The sequence below is a fragment of the Oryctolagus cuniculus genome, chromosome 5 (assembly GCF_051225735.1).
Source record: "Oryctolagus cuniculus isolate XC-2025 breed Fujian yellow rabbit chromosome 5, ASM5122573v1, whole genome shotgun sequence".
NCBI classification, from domain to species: Eukaryota; Metazoa; Chordata; class Mammalia; order Lagomorpha; family Leporidae; genus Oryctolagus; species Oryctolagus cuniculus.
This window is the reverse complement of record NC_142871.1, coordinates 11284292-11307048: the sequence shown is the minus strand read 5'-3', so window position 1 is coordinate 11307048 and position 22757 is coordinate 11284292. Positions and strand designations below refer to the sequence as shown.

The window sequence follows — 22757 nt, the reverse complement described above, 5'->3', positions numbered from 1 at the left end:
GGTCCTACCTCCATCATCCACCAGGCCCTACCTCCATCATCCACTAGGTCCTACCTCCATCATCCACTAGGTCCTATACCCCACCACCCCCCAGGTCCTACCCCCATCATCCCCTGGGTCCTACCCCCATCATCCACTAGGTCTTACCTCCATCATCCACTAGGTCCTATACCCCACCACCCCCCAGGCCCTACCCCCATCATCCCCTGGGTCCTACCCCCATCATCTACCAGGTCATACCCCATTATCCACTAGGTCCTACCTCCCACCACCTCTGGCTGGGGAATCAAGGATCCAGCACATGAGTTTTGGGAGACAAACACTTAAGCCACATCAGGCTCCATACATTTCAAACCTTCTTTCTCCCTCACCAAGAAATGCAAGGGAGGACGTGCTCATGTTGCAAGATGGCATCAGCTCAGCACTGTTGACGTCACTCTTCCAGAAAGTCGCTTCTACACTGATAGCTAGCAGTGATGGATCGCATGGGTGTGGCTGCACCTTCCCCCTAGGTTCTCTCCAATGTGTCCAGGGTCACCCCATTGCCACCCAAGATGGGGGAGGGAGGGCAAGTGTAAGAGAAGTTGGAGTGCAAAGAGATAGTGGTATTCACTGACTGAGGCCAAAATGTCTTAATGTAAACATTTCTAAAAACATGCATCCATGTGAATGTATGTGTGGAGCCTGTCCCTGGGCCATGAACATGTCCCTTACAAGTAGCAGACCCGACAGTTAAGCTAGGATCACTTCACAGAAACCCTACATCATTCAGAAGTTGAAAATTAAAGGGGAAATCCCAGAGATGAGACAGAGATCAGGCAGACGAGGTGAAGGGAGGCAGCATAACAAGGCCTCCTCCTGCCTCTGCCCAGCTCACTCCTACAGGCTGCCCAGAAAATAAGGAACATCAGAGACAAAGAACATCCAGACAGAGAATGTTGGAAAACAGCAAAGAAAAAATACGGGAAATTGTATCGTACTACCTTTATATAGGTAAAAGTGGTCAACAAACAGCAATTTATCTGAATTGATCTAACATAACTTACATTTAATGGATGCTTATCATGTGCAAGGTTTACCGCCCCATAGCCATGGCTTGAACTGTATCCCTCCAAAAAGATATGTTCAGCTGTTACTCCCAGTTCCCCAGAATGTGACTTTACTTGCAGATAAGGCTTTCAGATAATCAAAGATGAGGTCAAGCTACGATGAGGTCATACAGGTGGGTCACCCTTCAAAATGGTTGGTGTCTTGATCACAGGGGAGGGGTGGGCAATTAGCCTGGCAGTTAAGATGCCCACACCCCGTTTTGGAGTACTTGACTTTGCTTCCCAGCTCTGGTCCTGACTCCAGCTTCCTGCTAGTCCAGACCTCAAGAGGAAGTGGTGAGGACCAGAGTGTGGGAAACCCGCGTTGAGTTCCTGCCTCCCAGCTTTGGCTCTAGCCAGGGGCCTTCGGGGACATTTGGGGAGTAAACCAGCAAGCACAAGCTTTCGCTTTCTCTCTCTCTCTCTCTCTCTCTCTCTCTCTCCCCCCGCCTCAAATAATAAATAACTAAATGGAGGGAAATTTGAACAGAGATAGACAAACATGGAAGGGAGGAAATGCATAAAGACAGAAAGAAGGCCGTGTGCATGTCATGGCTTCTAGAAGCTCAGAGAGGGGAAGGCAAACCTTTCCCTGCCAACCCTCAGAAGAAACGAAGCTTGCTAACACCTTGGCCGCCAATGACCAGCTCTGCAAGTGTGAAAGAAGTTACCTCCAGTTGAAGCCACTCAGTATTTGTTAGGGCTGCCCCGGGAAACCAGCCCAGGCTTTGCCCCCTTCACTCCTCACCGTATTCCTATCCAGTGAGTTCTGCCACTATTTCATCCACCTCTCATAGAAACTGAGGCTTGGTAAACTTCATCCAAGGACAATCGGCATTGAAGTGATACTGAAACCAAATTTAGTAATAAATAAAAATGGAGGAATAGCTTCTAAGACTTCATTTTGGGAGAAAATGAAGAATTAATAGATTCGTTCTTCGGGAAAATGAAAACAATCATTTGGGAAACAGACAAGTTGTATTAAATTTTTCATACAGTTACCTGATATTCTTGATCTCATGTTTCATTGTCACAGCTTGATTATCAATAAGGTCATTTAGCAAAATACTGTATCTGTTTAAAGGAAATCACCAGTTATCCCAGGAGCATATCTGATTGTTTGGAGATCTAGAACTTTCTTTTGGGGAGACTTTGTGTAGTCTTCATCCTCACTGAGTTCTCCTTCTTGGGCTCTTAAGAAGGTTAACACTCCCAGAATCTCATTTGTAAATGACTGGGTATTTCTCTGACCTGTTCTTCAGCAAGACTCTCATGGACATCATAAAATCCTGCCCCTTTTGCAAAAATTGCAGTTGCATTGTGGAGTTAAAATACAGGGTGCTCTCAGATCTTTACAACTTGGCACAGAGGTATTACGGACCAGAAAGATACTGTGTCCTAAAAGCGCACAGATGAGATGGCTGCAGACAGGCGTTCTATGATATTACTGAGAATGTTGAAATGGGGGCTGATGTCATGTCTTGACAAAAATGATTTCCAAGGTAACTTCCTGATGTTAGAGACTATGAAAATCAAAACAAAAAATAGCCTTCCCACGCCTTTTGCTTAGCACATCATTTCCTAAAGTGTGTCCCAGGAAACCATGATTCCCCGAGATGTTATTAGTCACACTTCCAAAAGTTCATAGAAAAACTGAATTGAAATATCATGCACATTTTCCACGAACCTTTTGAAGAAACTTCCTTTTACTACAGGGAGGGGAATCAGAAAGATGTAGGAAGAAGTTACAGTTAAGCACATTTGCAAAACATGGAATTAAACACAGATAAATTAATTTGAAAGCTGAAAAAAATTCCCTAAGACTCTAATGTACTAATAATGTACATTTCTAAATCTCTGAGAAGCTAGACACAGACATTGTTCATTTGATGGTAAAACTGTTTCTCAGCACGTGGTAGGATCACTGTTGAGAAGGGCACACTTTAGGAAACACAGACTTAGAAAAACCCTGTCTGTATACCCGGCACAAGAGTACATTTCAGTAAACATAAGGTAAATGATCACAAATTCTAAATCCAGGGCTTCTCAATAGTATTACTTCTCTCTACTCAATGACAATGCCCAGAGCTCAGCTTTGAATGATTTTGAGATCAGGACCAAGAAATATCATGAGAAAAATACTTTGTAAAATAGCATTTTTAGACTCTTCATGGGGCAGAGGGTTTCATTCCTAAGGTTCCTTGCAGTACGTAGGACCAGAAGTAATGGCAGTAGGAGATGCAAAGCAGCAGAAGATGCTGAGGACATGAAGGGGAGGACCCAGTCAAGGCCACGGCCTTAAAAACTGACCATTTCAGAAGTCATAGGACTGAAAACACAGCTTCCCTCCCACAATGCCTAGCCCAGCTGTCATGGCACAGGGACCATCAATGGGCAGACTGCCTTCCAAGAAAATTCATTTTTTAAAGGAATCCCTTAAAATCATGACACTGGAAAAGGGTAAGGTAGAATTAGAGGAAGGAGGTGGGTGCTGGTTGGAAGAGGGAGGGTAGTGCAGGCTGACCGGCCCATGACTAAGTAAATCTCACAAGAAGTGAAACAGTACAGGGCAAACCATGCTGGTCTACAGGAAAATATTCCAACGATTCATTTACATATTCAGACCACACTTAGCAAAGTTTCTGTTAGTATCATGTCATTAACTACAAAATTTCACCTTTCTTTTTTTTTTAACGTGTTATTTATTTATCATTTTTACTCTGCTCACAGCCTCAAGGAGGTAAGTTGTCATACATTATTAAATCACATAGAAAAATTCAAGGTAAAAGACAGACCAAAACCAATTAAGAGGCAGGCATCTGGGTTTAATTAGTCAGTGCAGTTGAGCCCTCCAACAGGCTTGCTATTAGGTGACACTGGCTTCCTAGGAAAAGGAAGCATTCAAGTTCATCAGAAAATTTAAAAAAAAAAAAGATTAATATGTTTTCTGAATACTGTGTCCGAGGAAGACTACACTGCCAACAAGTCAATACAAAGAGTGGCAGGTGAGGAAAGTCTCCGTCTGCAGCACTGCTGTAAGATTGTAGTATGGTCCTGGCTCCTTCAGTCCAAACGCCACCCCGAGGCATCCTGCAGAGAGGTGCCTGCCCTGATGTTCACCTGTCCCATCCTGAAAAATCAGCAGAGAGCAGTCACAGGATAAGGAAACTGCCAGCCTCCTCCGCAGCACCAGGAAGGTGAGGCTGGGAGCTCGGATCCCCTCCCCGTACGAGGACCTAGGGGCCGGATTCCGAGCTGGATCAGCAACTAGGGGTGGGGGGTGAAAGCTACAGCTTCAAGCTGGCTCCGGCTGAGGCTATGCAGCAGTTGTGGTTCCTGAGCACCCAGAGAGACGCAGCAGGTGACGAAAGCCTCGTCACTTGCTCAGGTTTTATCCCTCAGGAACTTAGTGCCACTGCCTTTGGGTTGCAGGACACGTACATGTTTATTTAAAATCACAGAAATACGCTCCACGTAGCCACCTCAGTAACGCCATAGCCTTTCAAGAAAACCTTGGAGTATCATCATCACAACACTTGTGCGGTACCCTACAGTCTTCTTCTATCATGGTATTCTATGGGGACTCATCATCACATCACTTCAATCTGGAAATATTTTGAAAACCAAAAAATAAAATGCAGATCTGTTGTGCTGTGGGTTTTCTTCTCAAAATCGACTCAACGCAGAGACACATTTTGCAGACACTAGAAGAACACATGGGTAAATGTCTCTTGGACTGTTCCTTCTAAATTGAAACTCAGTTCACCTATCAGCAGATCCTCAGTTGCTTTCGAGGCTGATGTCCCTGACAACGGCCTCAGTTGCAATAAAACATAGAAGTAGTTAAAGAGGAATCTCTGAGGCTGGTGCCGCAGCTCGCTTGGCTCATCCTCCGCCTGCGGCACCGGCACCCCGGGGTTCTAGTCCCGGTCAGGGCGCCGGATTCTGTCCCGGTTGCCCCTCTTCCAGTCCAGCTCTCTGCTGTGGCCAGGGAGTGCAGTGGAGGATGGCCCAAGTGCTTGGGCCCTGCACCCCATGGGAGACCAGGAAAAGCACCTGGCTCCTGGCTTCAGAATGGCACAGCGCGCCGGCCACAATGCACTGGCCGTAGCAGCCATTTGGGGGGTGAACCAACAGAAGGAAGACCTTTCTCTCTGTCTCTCACTGTCTAACTCTGCCTGTCCAAAAAGAAGAAGAAGGAGAAGGAGAAGGAGAAGGAGAAGGAGAAGGAGAAGGAGAAGGAGAAGGAGAAGGAGAAGGAGAAGGAGAAGGAGAAGAAGAATCTCTGAGTCTTTGGTGCCAGAGGCAGAATTGAAGTCCTAAAAAGACAGAGAAGACAGATCCTCAACTTGATGGGATGGCAGTCCAGAACTCACCTGGTGTGGTCTCAGGTGGGCCAGCTCATTCTTTGGCATGCAGGGTACAGGGGACAACTGCGTGGTGCACAGGAGGTCAGATATCCAGCACCCCCCAGATGCCCACTGTGTAGCTGCATTACCCCTCCCAAGGGTGACAAACAAAAGTGCAATTTCTCCTGGGCACTGGGAGAAGAGTTCTCCTGTTTGAGAACCACCAGCCCCAAAGTAGGGCCAAAGGCTTCCATAAAGACTGGAGTTTAAATCTGCTCCAGTCCTCCAACAGGTTTTGGATTGTAACTTGCAGAGTTACTGGTTGGCCCCTCCATATAGCACCAGGAGAATCTCAGATCTTCAACAGCTCAAAATTGGGATGAGTCCACCAGGTGGCTAGCTGCCAGGGAGAGGTCCCCCTCCCCATCCCTGCTGCCCAACATCCACAAAAATACTCGAAAGACCACAGCTTCTCATTCTACCTGGAAAGTTCACAGCACCTTTTAAAGTCTGAATGAGTTGCTCGAACAGAACTGCCCAGTCAGGACAAAGTCCAGGTCACCTCCAAGATATCTCTGCTGACCACAATAATCTTAGTTTTCACAGAGCTGATACTGGTCCTTTCTGATAACTTGGTAGCAGGCTCATCCGGGTCTTGAGGCCGTTCTAGTCAGTGACAGGAAGACTGTGCCACCAACATAGAAGTGGGTGTGCATCTTCCTAGTTCCCATGACAAGCGGAGAAGCATGCGAGTCCTCTGAAACCACTCCAGTGTTACTTAAATACAGACTTAATGAAGGAACGGCACTGTTTCACACCACTTAAATTGGAATTTAATATGTTTTTTATTTACGAAGCAGAGACAGAGACAAACAGAGAGCTCCCATTTGCTGATTAACTCCCCAGTTGTCCACAACAGCCAGGTCTGAGCCAGGCTGAAGCCAGGAACTGGGCACTCAATCCAGGTCTCCCACATGGGTGGCAGGAACCCAACTACTTGAGTTTGTCAAGTGAAGATGCAAACTCAGGCATCCTAACCAGCCTCTTAGCCACTAGGCCAAATATCTGCCCCTGATAAAAGATATCTCTTTCCAAATAAATGTTGAGTGTGAGATGGCCTTCTAGAAACATTAAGAGCCTAGGATGTATGATGAGGTTTGCTAGATTGGCCCATAAAAATGGCCAGTCTACATATTAAAGGTCGATGAAACAGCAGGGAATCCTGGGAAAAAGTATTGTAGTGTTGTTAATCACTTGATCCACAGCCTGGAGGAGGATATCAGTGATCAGTACTCAACAATTTTGCATAAAATCTAAACCATTTTAGGATTAAGGTAGGGAAAAGGCTCCAATTTACATAAATGTCTCATTGAATGCTGACTGTGTAACCTAAGAGCTATTGAGATTTCCCCCATCCTAGCCTGACAGAATAATACTCAAAGAGTTCATTTAGCAAAGATTGACGCCCATTCCTCAGGGAGGGCTCTGCATTCTGTGGGACCGAAGGAAATCCCTTCCCAGGCACTGTGCAGTTGAATACAGGGCTTTTCACGTGCCAGTGTACCGCCTTCCAGATCACAAGCGCCCTAAGCATGCCACACACCGCAGGACAGGACCCCGTAGAACAGGCTGGTGCAATTAGTCATCTGATCGTCAACACAGATTTGTGCTCCTGCCGGGACAAAGCTCATTGCCTGGACAGCAACATCCCCCCAGTCTGCTTCAGTATTGTTTCTGACAAGCACACTCGAAGACCCCCTCCAAAGTCTACTCCAACGTGATTTTTGGAAAGGATACGTCACTTATGAAAATATTTGAACTTAATAAGTTTACACATGAGTCATCTGGGTTCTGTTTGGATACGCAGCCAGGCCACATGGCTCCTGGCAGGCTTCAGCCTCCATCCGGCAAGGAGACTGCCAGGCCCAAACACTGCCAGAGCAGGGCCTCCCAGGAGAGAGGTTCTGACGGCGGGTCTCAGGACCTGCTTAGAATGCAGATTCCCAGCCCCCACCCCAGATCTCGCAAATCCAAATCTTAGGGAGAGAATCTGGATGCCAACTAGCATCGGAGATGATTCCTGAGCACAACACAGCTTGACTCTCACAAGAGTGCTGGGTGAAATGTGAGGAAATTCCCCCACCTTCCTTTCCTGATGTCCACAGCTGCCGCCACTTGGTTGCACGCTTGGTCAGTCATGAGCATTGCCTCTCCAGCGCCAGGTTCAGCTGAAGTGGGGATGCTAAATTTAAACCACAGAGGTGCACAGCCCCTTCCTCGTTCCCACGCTCCACCACAACCAGCCTTATTTGAAGCATGGTTTACATCCCATCCACACGCACCTACCTGGGAAAGGCGGCACAAAGAGCTTACCTGGCTCTCTTCTCAGGGGGCCCCGGCTGTGACTTTTCTAGAGATGTTAGTTTGACCCTTTGAATAAGTGTCGCTTTTACCAGAGAAACCCAGAGCCTCGCCTCTTCATCTCTCCCCTTCCAATTGCACTAATTACTTCATTTTCAAAAGAGGCTCTCCACCCCTCATGAAAGGCGTCCAGAAAATACTCACCACACGCACTTGACATTAGCACTGCTCTCCTGCTTCAACATATACCTTCTGATAAGCAGCACATTTTCTTTTCTCTTTTTTATTGTCCATCATGCTACTTACAACTGCCACCAAACAAATAGACAAAAAAAGTGAAGAAAGCTTTGTAATAAGAAAATGTGCGTAAGAATGAAAATAACTTAATACCTAAACTTTTTACCATATCAATGTAACAGTATCATTTGAGAAAAGAATGACAACACATTGTCAAGGGAAAGAATCAGCATGTAGAAACATCTAGTAAGGGGCTGGCGTTGTGGCATAGTGGGTTAAACAGCCGCCTGAAGCGCCAGCATCCCTGATGGGCACTGGTTCGAGTCCTGGATGTTCCACTTCTGATCCAGCTCCCTGTTAATGTGCCTGGGAGTGCAGTGGAGGATGGCCCAAGTGCTTGGGCCCTGCATCCGCATGGGAGACCAGGAGGAGGCACCTGGCTCCTGGCTTCAGATTGGTGCAGTGCGCCGGCCGTGGCAGCCATTTGGGGGGTGAGCCAATGGAGGGAAGACCTTTCTTTCTGTCTCTCTCTCACTGTCTAACTCTGCCTGTCAAAAAATAAAAATAAAAAAAGAAAGAAATATAATGTATATCTAAATATTCCAATTTCAGCATGTTAGCAAATCACTGTGTATACTATATACCTACTATCACAAAATTAAAGGCCATTTTTTACTTCTAGGACTCCCAGAATAAGTGCTTTGGAAAAAACAACAATAACTATTACACTGTATAAGAACCAGACACCAAAGTCAGAAGGGGCTGAGAGAAGAAAGAAGCAGACAAATTTAGGATGACACGAAGGGTAGTCATTGGAGGACTTATGAACAGAAGCCTGGTCTTGAGTGGCTAACAAGACAGTGGCTCCCTGTGCCACAAGGCAGGAGAAGACCTGGGAGACGAGGAGAAGCACCTGACTCCTGGCTTCAGATCAGCACGGTGTGCCAGCTGCAGCGGCCATTGAGGGGTGAACCAATGTAAAAGGGAAACCTTTCTCTCTGTCTCTCTCTCTCTCACTGTCCACTCTGCCTGTCAAAAAAATTTTTAAAAAAAGAGTGGTTGTTGTGGACTATGAGACTCTTCCAAAAGCTTTACAAGGTTAAAACTTAGAACCCAGTCATATTTCATAGCTCATTAGCACATGAACTTGACTATGAGATAGAGTCACACACAGCTCCCTGTAGATCTATGGATATGTGTAAGGGCAGTGCCCACAGCACATCAGTCTGTCCCCAGAGGGCCTCTCCCACCCACAGCCCAACTGCCAACTGCCAAAGAAAGATACAAGACTCCACCTTACAAAATTCTGTTAGTAAAAGAGAGATTGTGTGGTCAGATTCACTTGAAATCACACACACACACACACACACACACACACACAATCAACTAGATTCTCAAAGCAGATTTCCCATCAAGGCTCTGAAAACTCATAAAGACAAGGCTAACTTGTTTGAGGCAACTTTGTTCCAAATTACTTGACCAAAGAACTGGTTATGCTGTCACATCTCTTCACATCCGTGGGCCCAGAGTTTGCAGTGCACACTGGTAAACAATGCTGCCAGCCCCTCCGCATAGCCTCGCTTCCTTAACAACCGCACACAATTGCACCACAGCAGCCCTGGAGGCATCAGGGCTCCCTCGGTCCACAGCGCTTAAACTTGTCCCCGGAGCCTGCTCTGGGGTGGTATGGGAAGGCTCGGGGAAATACTGTAGTCTTCTAATCCCTTCCAAATCCAGCTGGGTAGGAAAAGGACGAGAGGAAGTAAGGCATTCACAGGTAACAATTTAAGACAAACTAGTATCAGAAACAACCGACTGCTGTGGACAGACGTCTCGTAAAATGGGAGATGAATTTAGAGGTGACACTGGTTCCACAAAAAACTAGAGAGAGAGAACTAGGGTTGGTACTGAACTAGATCAGTGAGTATACTAACATCAAGATGCAAGTGTATGCTAGGATTTATTAACTACAAGGCTTGTGGAGTTAGAGGAAAAGGGAAGCATAAATTTGAAATCCAGAAGGTGGGAGAATGGTGGTTGCTATGGTTTGGCTGTGGTTTGAGTGTGCTCCCATGGGCTCACGCGCTGAAAGCTTGGTCCCCACAGAGTGATGCTGCAGGTGGTGGGACCTTGGACAGGTAGGGTCTAGTTGGGGTGGTTAGGATTTGGGGCACCACTCTCCAAAGGGATTAATGCACTTTTTAAATTTATTAATTCCCACAGGAGGGGCCAGCATTGTGGCACAGTGAGTTAAGCTGCCACCATTATCCCATATCAAAGCAAATATTTGAGTCCTGGATGCTCCACTCTCCACCCAGCTCCCTGCTAATACATCTGGGAAGGAAGCTGATGATGTCCCAACTGCTGAAGTCCCTGCTATGTATGTGGAAGACTAGGAAGGAGTTCCTGGCTTCAGCCTGGCCCAGTCCCAGCTGTTGAGGCCATTTAGGGAGTGAACCAGCAGATGGCAGATTGATCTTTCTCTCTCTTCACCCATGTCAGTTTGCCATTTCAATTAAGTGATTTTATTTTTTTTAACTTTTATTTAATGAATATAAATTTCCAAAGTATAGCTTATGGATTACAATGGCTTCCCCCCCCCATAACGTCCCTCCCACCCGCAACCGTCCCCCTTTCCCTCTCCCTCCCCCCTTCCATTCACATCAAGATTCATTTTCAATTCTTTTTATATACAGAAGATCAGTTTAGTATACATTAAGTAAAAATTTCATCAGTTTGCACCCACATAAAAACACAAAGTGTAAAATACTGTTTGAGTACTAGTTATAGCATTAAATCACAATGTACAGCACGTTAAGGACAGATATCCTACATGAGGAGTAAGTGCACAGTGACTCCTGTTGTTGACTTAACAAATTGACACTCTTGTTTATGGCATCAGTAATCACCCTAGGCTCTTGTCATGAGCTGCCAAGGCTATGGAAGCCTTTTGAGTTCACTGACTCTGATCATATTTAGACAAGGTCATAGTCAGAGTGGAAGTTCTCCCTTCAGAGAAAGGTACCTCCTTCTTTGATGACCCGTTCTTTCCACTGGGATCTCACTCGCGGATATCTTTCATTTAGGTGTTTTTTGTTTTTCGTTGTTTTGTTTTGTTTTGTTTTTTTGTTTTTTTTTTTTTTTTTTGCCAGAATGTTTTGGCTTTCCATGCCTGAAATACTCTCATGGGCTATTTATAACTAGAACTGTTTGTTATAAAAGAGCAAGTGTAGCTCCCAAATCTCCCTGACTTCCTGTCTCACTGTGTGATCTCCTACACACATGCTCCTACCATTGTGATGCCATAGCCATGAGGCCATCACCAGAGCCTAAGCAGATGGGGTTGCTCAGCCTTAGACTTTCAGCATCCTAATCTCTGAGCTAAATAGACTATTTTTCCTTATAAAGCAGCCCTCCTCAGCTAGGGCTCAGGCTATAGGGTAGCAACTGTCTCAACAGAAATGGTAAAGCCAGAACAGAAGATTCCAGTACTTTCTTGGCTGTGTTTTGACCATTGTGAGCCAACATGGTACATGTGTCATGAATATGGGCTGATTCCACCCACCAGCATCCTTTTGCACATCTTTTTATAAAACAATGCCCAGGTTTTAAAGCTAAGCAGTGAGGTGGAACTGGTCTACCTCTAAGGCGATCAGCAGAGTCTCTCTCCTCCCCAACTTGTGGGAAAAGAAGCCGCGTGAATGCTTTGTGGGTTCTAACAAAACTCCTGGCTCTGAGTCCAATCCCAAGAAAAGCAGGGTAAATACACGGGAAGAGCGAGGGCTCTGGTTATATGATGGGAGCCCCCAGATCAAACCATACCCGAAGCCATTTATTCTGGATCCTTCAGATAATGAATTCCTTTATCATTTAAGACAGCTTAGTCTGTGTTGTTTATCGTTGTGCCAAACACTCATATAGATTTTACGGACAAAATGTCCAGATGTTGCATACTGATAGGCCGGGCAGATGTTATGATCTTGGGAAGCCAACGGCAAAGCCAGGGGAGCCAGCTGATCCAGGGAGAGAGGAGAGAGAGAGGAGAGGATGATGCAGGATGCCTTCCTCACAGGCAGAGAAATCTGAGCTGCAGGTGAATCAAAAAAGAAGCAGAAAGGGTGAGAGGAAGTCAGAAAAGAGTATAAACACCCCTAGAATGTAAGTAAGAAGACGAGGCCAGCTTTCTAACTTTTCCCAAGAAAAGGCCCTTGGTTGGAATAGCAGTCACTATTATAGTTTCGCACTGGTTACGATCCAGATAGCATTCAGGGCACCATATTCACACACGCCTGACCTCTGTGCCATGACCACTCTCATTTTACTGACGAAGAAGCCGGAGCATAGAGAGCTTGACAAGTTTCCCCACGGCCACCGCACTAGGTAATGGCAGATCTAGGATCCAAGCCAGGGATTCTGCCTCTGGAGCTCTGTCTCCTCGCGGATATGCACTGCTTCTTTCTGGGTATGCCGCTTAGGTGAGCACTTGTTTAACCGAATATTTATTTCCCACATTCAGTCTGACTTGGAGGCCTAAAAGACTTAGAGACATTTGTGTAAGTATTATTCTCTTTAATGGTACTGGGTTAAAATGTACATAGACTAGGGACAGCTTATTCAGTCATTCACACCTTAGCATGAATTAGTTTGACAGGAAACTGCCTTATACCAATGATGCAGCCTGGGGCCATACAGAGGTGCTAAGCCCATAAGATTCTACAATCGAACAGCTCAGAAGAGAAGGGATTGAGAGCAGCACTCTCCCCTCAACAATCCTCCTGCGAATGAAGACATTTCCCCCTTATCCAGCTTTTATCATCTGAAGCCCAAGACCACACGCTTCACTGAGCACAGGTTTCAAAGATCATCGGAAAGTCTCCCTAGCCAGGAGCCCAGCCCGGCAACACACAGAAGCACCAGCTTTGGTGTTCATTTTAAATGCACTCCTGCCTTACACTAGATGAGCCATATCAGAAAGCGAAAATGAAAATCTCATGACGTAGACTTTCCAAGTAAAACACCCATGGTACAAAATATACAGAAAAATGACATCAATAGATGTTACTAATTTTCAAGCCTTCGAAGTCAACGAAGACATTGAGCCAATTTTTGTTTTTCAAAAGCAAAGCAGCAGCTATGAAAACCTAATTTCAGCCTCTACTTCCTGGAATCCCCATCAACCTTGACTGAACCTGTCTCGGTCCTCTCTTTCCATCAACCTTCACTCCTCACTGCTCCAAGGAAGTCTCCCAGGATGAAGCCCATCCAGTGATGTGCAGAGCCTTGTAACTCTCCTTGATGGCAGGTGTTCAGCATTTTTCTCATGCCCATTTCCTCCCTTGGTCTTGGAAGTACAAGGACAAAGGCAGGCACTCTCTCATCTCCCACCAGTTCTTGCCCTGGGACTTGTGTATAAAACTGGTTCCCAGGAATTCATAACTGGAAGCAAAGTGCCACTACTCTAACTATGGATGTTCTTGCAAACCAGCAACAAAGAGCCAAACATTGCAACAGGAAATTGGGCAATGTGAGTGTGTTCATAAAAATAAACGTTTAAAAAATCATTTTTGTTCACCTTCCCTTCCCTTTATCTCTTTTTTAATAGTAAGGAAATAAGAGAAATAACTCACACTCCCAGAAGTATAGGTACTGGTCACTGTCCTAGACTATCAGGAACTTTCTGTAGGGCACTTTGGCTTCATGTCTTGAGATCTCCAAAATGTATGTGTCCTTTCTCTCTGCCATTCTGCTCTCAGGAATATTTCCATAGAGTATCAACAGATGCACAAAATGTATCTGGAAAGTGATCGGGGCAGCATTGTGCCTAATGGCAGAGAGAAGTGTAAATAAGCAGTAGCAGAAGATTGATTGAATTACACACATTAGTAAAATGAAATGATATGTAACATTTCTAGTTAACATTTACTGGACCCCTACACGGGCCAGACACTACACTAAGCAGTTAACAGGCACTGGCTGATTTAATCCCCAGAACACTCTGTGAAGTGGGCATTGCTATGATGGCCATTTTCCATGGGAGGTAATTGCAATTTGGAGAGATGAAGTCACTTGCTGAAGGTCACCCAGTTGGGAGGGAGCAGAGCCAACAGCAACCTCCAAGGCCAGGCCTGAGAGCACTAAGCTACCTGCCCCTATGTGGAAGGTGTCAAAAGTACGCTGGCTTGGAGGCACAGACAGGCACCTGTGGGCTCCTGACAGGTTACAGAGACAGCCTGCAAGACAGCATGTGAGGCAATCGCCTGTGTGTAAAGCACACACCATGTAAAACACAGCTAGTTGTTGGGGCTCACGCATGATGTCCCAGGCATGGCACTTTGGCCTGCTGAGTACTTTGAGCTAAAGGAGACAGGAAGGTCTCAGAACCAGGTTCTCCCTGTCCACCCCTGCCCTCCTGTCTGATTGTCTTTCTCTCCTGGAGGGGATTCACAGAAACCAGAGTTCCTCTTCCCCAGGGAGGGCCATGGAAACTAGAACTCCTCTCTCCCAAAGCAAATCCTGAATCCCGTAAAGGCCCCTGCTTCTCCCTTGAAGACCCTCATTCTGAAAGGGTCTTGCCCCATACCAAGGATGAAAGGACATGGCACAGAGCTGAACCATGGGGTCTTATTGGGTCTCCCCTTCAGCCTATTACTATCAGATCATGCCCTTGGCTTACTCACATAAACACCTGGTTCTCCATTTTTCATCAAATTGAAGCATAAAAACAGAGTTTCCCCTGAGTCTTGGGGTCTTCACTTCCGAAGACTCCTGGGTGGTACAAAACTCAGATTAAATAACTGTGTTATGCCCTTCCCATAGTAGCTTGTCTTTTGTTTTGGGGAGAGTTGGCCTTGGACCTCATGATGGATGAGGAAAAACACCACACCTCTGTGCCCCTACATATTTCTATGTCTCTATGCACACACATGCATCTGTGTGCCATCCTTGCACAAGGACTAGAAGAATTTACATCAAAGCATTGTCTCAGGGCAGGAGGGTCATGGAATAATGGAATTTTTCTTTCCTTTTTGCTTACCTCAATGTTTTATGGTTTGCCAGAATGAGAAGAGGTCAATGTGCAATGTGTTTTTAAAACAGGTTTTTAAAATTGAACTCAAAGCAGCCTAGAGCTTATGCGTCACCCAACCTCATCTCCTTACTAGCGAGAAAAGCAGAGCCCAGGGAAGTCCCGTGAGCACCCCAGGGCCTCCCGACGGATGAACACCAGAACCAGGATTGGGATCTGTCAATTACCAACCTCGGGCTCTTAGCACTGCCCTTACCCAAGGCAGCTACCTAACTGCTCATGTGTGCGGTGCAGTGAATGACAGAACCAAACAGCCTGCCCTCCCTCACGGTGCCAAGCATTCTCTGCGACAGCTCGGTGCCTGCAAGATACCAACACCTGCTGTGAGATGAAGGCTGAAGGAGATTACAGGGCAACCCAGTTGTCAGATGGCCTCCCAGCACCTCCGGCCATTCATCCTAAACCAGTGGCTCTCGACAGAGACGTGGGTCAAGCCTCCACGGCAACTCTTCCCAAACAGGAGGCTCCCAGGAAGCTTATGACTCAGAGAGGTCGGCGCCACCGTAACCAAAACATCTCTGCACGTAATACTAAGGCACACCCCCAACTAAGGAACCGTGGTCTATATAAATCAGTCTTAACTGGGAACGAGGCACAGTTGGTCTCATCCTAATTTAAAACCCTTCCTGCTGCCATCAGGAAGAACAGACGCAGCCCCCTCTGCCCAGAGCCCAGAAGTGGATCTGTGTTCCTTTTTAGCTGATGCTTCTGATCCAAAAGAGATGAAAGTCCAAAGAAAATTCAGCTCCTCCTGCCATGCTGCCCAGATAGGTCAGCCACACTCATGACCTGGGAATTAAGAACCCAAGGCTGGCCAGAGGGTGCATGGGCCCAAGGGCAGATCTCAAAGCTGCCTGATAACCAGGGCTGGGAACCAAGGTCTCGTCTGGACAGAAGCCCAGCCAGCCACAGTCTCTGCCTGCACCCACAGGGTAAGAACAGACGTCAGGGCCCTGGGGAGCCAAAGTGGCTTTACTCACTCCCAGGGCCTGTAACCAGAGGGAGAATGACGTGCAGCCAGTCTCCAGAAACAAGAGGAGGTTGTGCCTCTCTGGTTCCTCCATCAGAGATTAAACTTAAAAAGGGGAGAGTTCTGACATCATGGGGATCGTGATGTTCTGCCTGTCACAAAGGACTGACAGCGTGGGAATGTTTCCACTTTGTTGAAACACAGAAGGGGGAAGGATGCTGAAAGTCGCGTGGAGATGGCTGCACAGTTGCTGATCAACAGGGCTGCAGGTGTAACGGCACACCAAGGTCCTTCCCATGGGAGTAACAAGGAAAAAGACACAAAGATGGCCCCAGTCAGGAAAGCACTGCAAACCTTGCCCATGATGTGGGATGCCAAGGTGAAATGCGCAAGGAACAAACCACAAGAAAAATTAGGATTCGCTTGTTCAGTTGTGAGATACCCTGTGCTGTATCACAATCATTTTAGGGGTTGCACACTTAGGAATGCTTTCCTTTAAGAAAGAAAACAAGAACAGCTTCTTTCTTAGGTGAATAATAATAGAATTTGTCAAATGTCACTGTGTTTCTTGCTTTTGGTCATTGTTTACATGTGTATAGATTAATACATAAGTAGGTTTAAAATAAATCCTAACCTGGGACCTACTTTGATATTTTTGACTTTCCTGTTTTTAACCAGATTATGGAACTCTGTAAAACTTATGATTGTAAGGAGCATTACAGCTAAAAACAAAAATGAAAATAACAAGTATTTTGTTTTAAATTATAACCAATTCCCTGACACAGGAAGCGTCAGCAGTTCCTCCATTAAAAGAATGTGCTGACTCTGCTCACAGACGTACACGATCAAGGGTGTTCTTACATCCTTAGCCACTTACATTGCACTGGGAACTGCTGAGGCTATGGATGCCTTAATCCAACTGAGCATAGTGCAAAGGACGCAACTTCAAGCCCAGGGGCGGACTCCAGGCCCCTGTGCATTTCCAGTCTTGAGGCTCCATCACTTAATGTTCTCGGATGCACACAACTCTCAAAAAACAGCTGAGCAAGTCCCTCGTGCAGGGCCCTAAGCCTCCCTCCTCTTCTCCCTCTGACAAAATCTCTCTGACAGCTAAGAAAATTCAAACCCTGGGGCCGGTGTTGTGGCACAGCAGGTAAAGCTCCTGGCTTCAGCCTAGTCCAGTCCTAGCTGCTGCAGCCATTTGGGGAGTGAATCATAGGGTGGAAGATATTTCTCGCTCTCGCTCTCTCGCTCTCTCGCTCTCCCCTCTCTCCCCTCTTCTTCTCTCTCTCACAGCTACAAAGCATGTGTCCTGAGGATTGTAAGCAGCCAGTGAAATGCTGTGGAAAGAGTACTGGCCTAGACGCAGAAGGGAAAGGTTCACGTCACAGAGAAGCTCCCTACGAGTGCTTGCCAGCCCTGCATCCTCCATAAGGCTGGGTGGGAAGCGAAGACACAGTGAAGCATTGCCCAGGGCCTACACCTCCAGGTGCTGGTGGACAGATGAAGGCAGACATCAGCTCTGCCCCGTACCTACCTCCCCTCCAGTCCAAACCTTGCCTGCCGTCCAGAGCACCTCTCTCCAGGCACCTGCTACCCAGCAGCCCTGAGAGGAACTATAAGAAACCCTGGGACAGTTGGCTTCCCAGCTGCCCACCTGGAGGAGTTGTGAGCTAGCCTGGTCTGCCAAAGACCCCACAGCTGAACCCCAGACGGCAATGCTGAGGTTTCTGTGTTGTATCTGCCAGTCAGCGGGGCTGCTGGTTATAGATTTTCATTCACTGTAATCTAAGCTTTCTGCAGCAGGGGCTGGTTTAGTGGGGGAAAAAAGAGAGAGAGAGAGAGAGATTGAGAGAGAGACTTTTGCAACAACAGTGGTAAACAAATAGCACCAGGCCTGGTATTTTTAGATACATTAAAATTCTCTCTAAGCACAGTGTGAGGGCCTGAAAAACTCAGGCCACTCCCTATGGCTGGACGAACACTGATAAGAGCCTTATCCAATTTATAAGGCAAGAGAAGGAAATAATCATGTGTGATGGAATTGGACAAATAATCCCGCTCCAAACAATTATGAAATATAATGTAATGACAGAAGGCTGTGCCAGCATCTTGGCAGTACCAGATTCTTCTCTTTCATGAGCCAACAATAATCTGGGATGTTCACGCTCACGGGCCTCCCCAGTAACCACAGGCTGTGGGCAACTACAAGCCAAAAGCAAACCGAGAGCCACATGCGTGGGGAACTGACTTTACAGCGACCCCTGGGCCCAGCCCTGTAGGAGAAACCACTTCAATTAAAGCCAACTCCCCACCCCAAGATCCAGTTCAACAGGCCAGGGAGAAATGTACATTCCACTGATTTCTTAGGAGACAGGGAAGGGGATTCCTTACCCAATGCACTTAGCAGGAACGGGTAAGATTCCTCCGTGGGGTTTCTGCTCCCCACGCGTGACTCTTTCTCTCCCCACCCCCACGTTCATGACACCCCACTCCTCTCCCATGTATACTCTCTCCTCAAACACAGAAGTCATTTCACTGGGGACAAAATCAGCCACCTTTCGCAGCACCTACTTACGGAACGAGGCCCTCACCACAGAGGCAAAGGCCAGGTGCGTGTCTCTGACTGAAACCTTCACTTTGCCAGGCTGCAGCCAGACTGCGGCTTAGGGCAGACAGAGAGGGTCAGAGGAGGCTGCGAGCAACAGGATGGAAATGGAGAGGGTTTAGAGATAGTCTCCTCCTTGAAACACAGAACAGATCCCATCGGACCTCCTCACCCTACGCCTTGGTCCTCACTTGAATTTTAAGAAAGTCAGTAAGCAGATTCAAGAGACAAGGGACTGTGGGTATGGACCATGGTTCAGTGTGTCTTCAGCCATCTGACATCCTCTGCTGTTCCCCAGCCAGGGCTCAGGAAGACACAGGGATGTCCGTTCATATTTGTCCATTTCTTCCTCTCCTGCACCAGAGCTGCTCTTCCCCCTGTAGTCCCTGAGATGCTACCCACAGGTGACTTTCCAGGTCTCCAGGGGAGAAGCCAAGGCACTGGGAAGAAGCGTGCATTGGCTCCAGACCCAGGCGCTGGCTCCCGACCCACACCTCTCTTCATTCTCATCTGGAGCATTTTCCAAACACACCGCACCCTCTGGGTGGGCTGGGAGTGAGTTCTAGCACAGGGTTCTTACGTCACCCCGAGTGTCAAAGCTAGGAGTGAAGAACACGCTCTGATCAGACAGACATGGCCACCACTGCCTCCGTGGCCGGCTCTGCAGAACAGCACCCCTGACCCAGCTGGGCACACAAACCATCCTTCCTGCTGCTGCCTGGGCTAGCTTTCTGAGTGTACGCCCTCTCTCTGTGTTTCTCTCTCTCCATGCCGCTGTGTGTGTGTGTGTGTGTGCCTCTCTCTCTTTCTCTCTCTCTCTCTCTCTCTCACACACACACACACATGCTTAAATGCCTTCAGCATGAAACTCCCTTTGCTTTTGAGAAAACCCATCTTTGAATGCCTTGAGAACCCTTTTTGGGGCTACTGTTGTGGTGTAGTGGGTAAAGCCGCCACCTGTGATGCCAGCATCCCGTATGGGCACTGGTTTGTGTCCCAGCTCCTCCACTTCCAGTTCAAGTCCTGTCTAGTGCACCTTGGAAAAGCAGCAGAAGGTGCCCAAGTGCTTGAGACCCTGACACCCACTTGGGAGACCCAGAAGAAGCTCCAGCCTCCTAGCTTTGGTCCAGCCCAGTCCCGGGCCATTGCAGGACAGGAATCTGGGGAGTGAGCAAGCAGATGGAAGATACCCCCCCACACTCACTGTAACTCTTTCAAATAAATAAGTGAAACTTTTAAAAAAGTAAAGAAAACCTTTCGTGGTTTGATGCCTTCTGCTCTGTAACTCCCTCTGCTCACTCCAGCCCCTTGGTGCATCTTTGGGCTCCTTGAGTGACTAAGCCCTTTCTGGCCTCACTCCCTCCCTGCACAGACTACCTTCTGTCTCCCTCTTCCTCTACTCTGCAAACAGCCAGCTTCTTGCCACCTCTAATACTGTCTCGCCAAAGAGGAGAGACAGTCATATCCTCTGGGACAGCAACCTCAGGCTCCTGGCTGCAGGACACTTGGTAAGATTTGCAGTCACTCATTTCTTTGTTCACCGTGCTGTTGTCTGTCTAAGAAGCTGATCTCGTTTCCAAGATGGTGGGGGCCATGCGTCGCTCACCCAGCACCAGCACAGTATAGGAGGCAGGTTCCCGACATCACGATACCACCACACTGTATTGTCATAACTTACCTTTCTCCTGTGTTTTTCAGACAGACTACAGAGAATTGCCATGTTGTATTCAGAGAATAGTGATGACAAGACAGCCTGAACTGCGGGATTGTACTGCAAAGACCTGAAAACAAATGTGGAGAGAGAGGATAGCAGGATGACAAGTCTGCCCTTGACCTGACTCCACACCTTCCAAGCAACAATGAGATAAACTAGAGTGCACCCTCAGGTGGACCGAGTCTTGACACCATGCCACATAGTAGAGTGATGTGTTCTGAGCCTGAACAGGTGCAAGAGACAGGAGACAGTCCCCCTCTCACACCAGGAACCATCAGATCCAGGAGAAAGCAAGTGTGTATTTGTCGTTGCTCTCCTGAACAAAATTGGGCGCAACTGTTACAAACTTCAAGGAGTTAGGTTTTTCCCCAATTTACGTGAATATCTTACACTGTCCACTAACGAAACTGATTACACCAGGAGGTACGGAGGTTCCCATTGCTAGAGGTTACAAGCAGGACAGAGGGATGCCAGTGGGAAGATCAGGTGACTCAACAAGAGCCTACGAAGCTGATCTCTTCACTGCCAGACCCAAAGTACAATGAAGAGCCATCAAAAGTTTTGAGCCAAGGATAATGGGATTTTCCAGAATGAAGTATTATAGGAGGAAGGACAAGAAAGGTTTTTTGTTTGTTGGCTTTTATTTTTTAAAATGTGGAGCAATTAATTTATATTGAACCACAGATTTTTATAGGTGAAAGGGAGCTCTCAGAAGGCTAAACTGGTGGTTTCCTTTATTCCTTTTTTTAAAAATTATTTAATGTATTTCCATTTTATTTGCAGAGAGAAAAGGGAGAGAGAGGGGGGAGAGAGGGGAGAGAGGGGGGCGAGAGAGAGAGAGAGAAAGAGAGAGAGAGAGAGATGGAGAATATCTTCTATTTACTGGTTCGCTCTCCAAATGCCTGTAACAGTCAAAGATGGACCAGCCTGAAAGCAGGAGCCCAGAGTTCCATCCATAACCCAGGTCTTCTCTGTGGGTGGCACGGTTTCAGGTACTTAAGTCATCACCTGCTACCTCCTAGGGTGCACACCAGCAGGAAGCTGGATTGGCAGCAGAGCAGCTAGGACCCAAACCAGGCATTTCCATATGGGATGCAGGCATCCCAAGACAGGGCCTAACTGCTACACCAACCCTGCCCTGTCAAGGGTTTTATAATCTAAGCAGTTTGGGCTGGCAATGTGGCATAGCAGGGAAAGCTGTTGCCTGAAATGCCAGCTTCCCATGTGGGTGGCAGTTTGAATCCCGCTGCTCCATGTCTGATCCAGCTCCCTGCAAACAAACTGAGAAAGGCAGTGGAGGATGGCCCAAGTACTTGGACTCCTACTACCCACATGGGAGACCTGGATGAAGCCCCTGGCTCCTGGCTTCCACCTGGCTCAACCTTGGCCATTGCGGCCATGTGAAGAGTCAAATAATGAATGGAAGATCTCTCCTCTGCCTCTCCCTGTCTCTCTGTAACTCTGATTCGAATAAATAAACCTTCCAAAAATAAATAAACTAAGAAGTTTTCAGTACCAATTGAGAATGAGAGGAACTCTGAAATCTCATAAAGATAGAGAATGATAACTCCAAATGCCACCTGATTTGGAAAAACAGCACATGAGGGGCCGGCGTTGTGGTGCAGCAGGTAAAGCCATTGCCTGCAGCGCCGGCATCCCATATGGGCACTAGTTAAAGTCCTGGTTGTTTCAGTTACAATCAGGCTCCCTGCTAATGTACCTGGGGGAAAGCAGCAGAGGATGGCTCAAGTCCCTGGGCCCCTGCACCCACATGGGAGACCTGGAAGAAATACCTGGCTTCAACCTAGCCCAGCCCTGGCCATTGCAACCATTTGGGGAGTGAACCAGTGGATGAAAGATCTCTCTCTCTCTCTAGTTCTGCCTTTCAAATAAACACATAAAGCTTAACAATAAGGAAAACACAGCACATGAATGACAGTGCTCACAAGGTTTGTCACGGCCAGCAGAGTCCCCCCTTCCTGCTGAAGAGCATCTTGAATGATGTGTTGATAACGGCTCTGCCTCAGAGGCTTTGAACACAGTTCAGTAAGAGTGACCCTCTCCCACACATTCTACGTGGGATATTCAATTACATCCGCGTTCAAGATCAAAAACGTGTGCGGGATCTGATGTTTACATCTACTCCAACAAGCATTTGAAGAGATTTCTTCACTCTAAGTGATGAAAGTGAGGCTCTCTTGGAACATACTTAAGTGTCTAAAGGGATCTGGAGCTACAGATGCCACGTGTAACACAGTGGGTACAGTGTCTAAGACTCCCGCTTCCTCTGCGGCTCCCTGTCACCTACGAGCCCCTTACCTGTTCAGTCATGGAGGAAGAGGCTAT

At 47.2% G+C, this 22757-nt stretch overlaps 1 protein-coding gene across 2 annotated transcripts in view; it reads right to left on the bottom strand.

Moving 5' to 3' along the window:
• Positions 1 to 22757, bottom strand: part of LOC149126407 (uncharacterized) — a 342003-nt gene that overhangs the window by 32501 nt on the left and 286745 nt on the right. Inside the window, exon 3 of one of the 2 annotated variants that reach the window (XR_016233593.1) lies at positions 20375 to 20478. The exons of the other annotated variant lie outside the window; for it this stretch is intronic. The gene's annotated coding sequence lies outside the window, so the exon portion shown is untranslated. Of the gene's footprint in view, positions 1 to 20374; positions 20479 to 22757 lie in introns of those variants that run through there. 2 annotated transcript variants of the gene reach the window in all.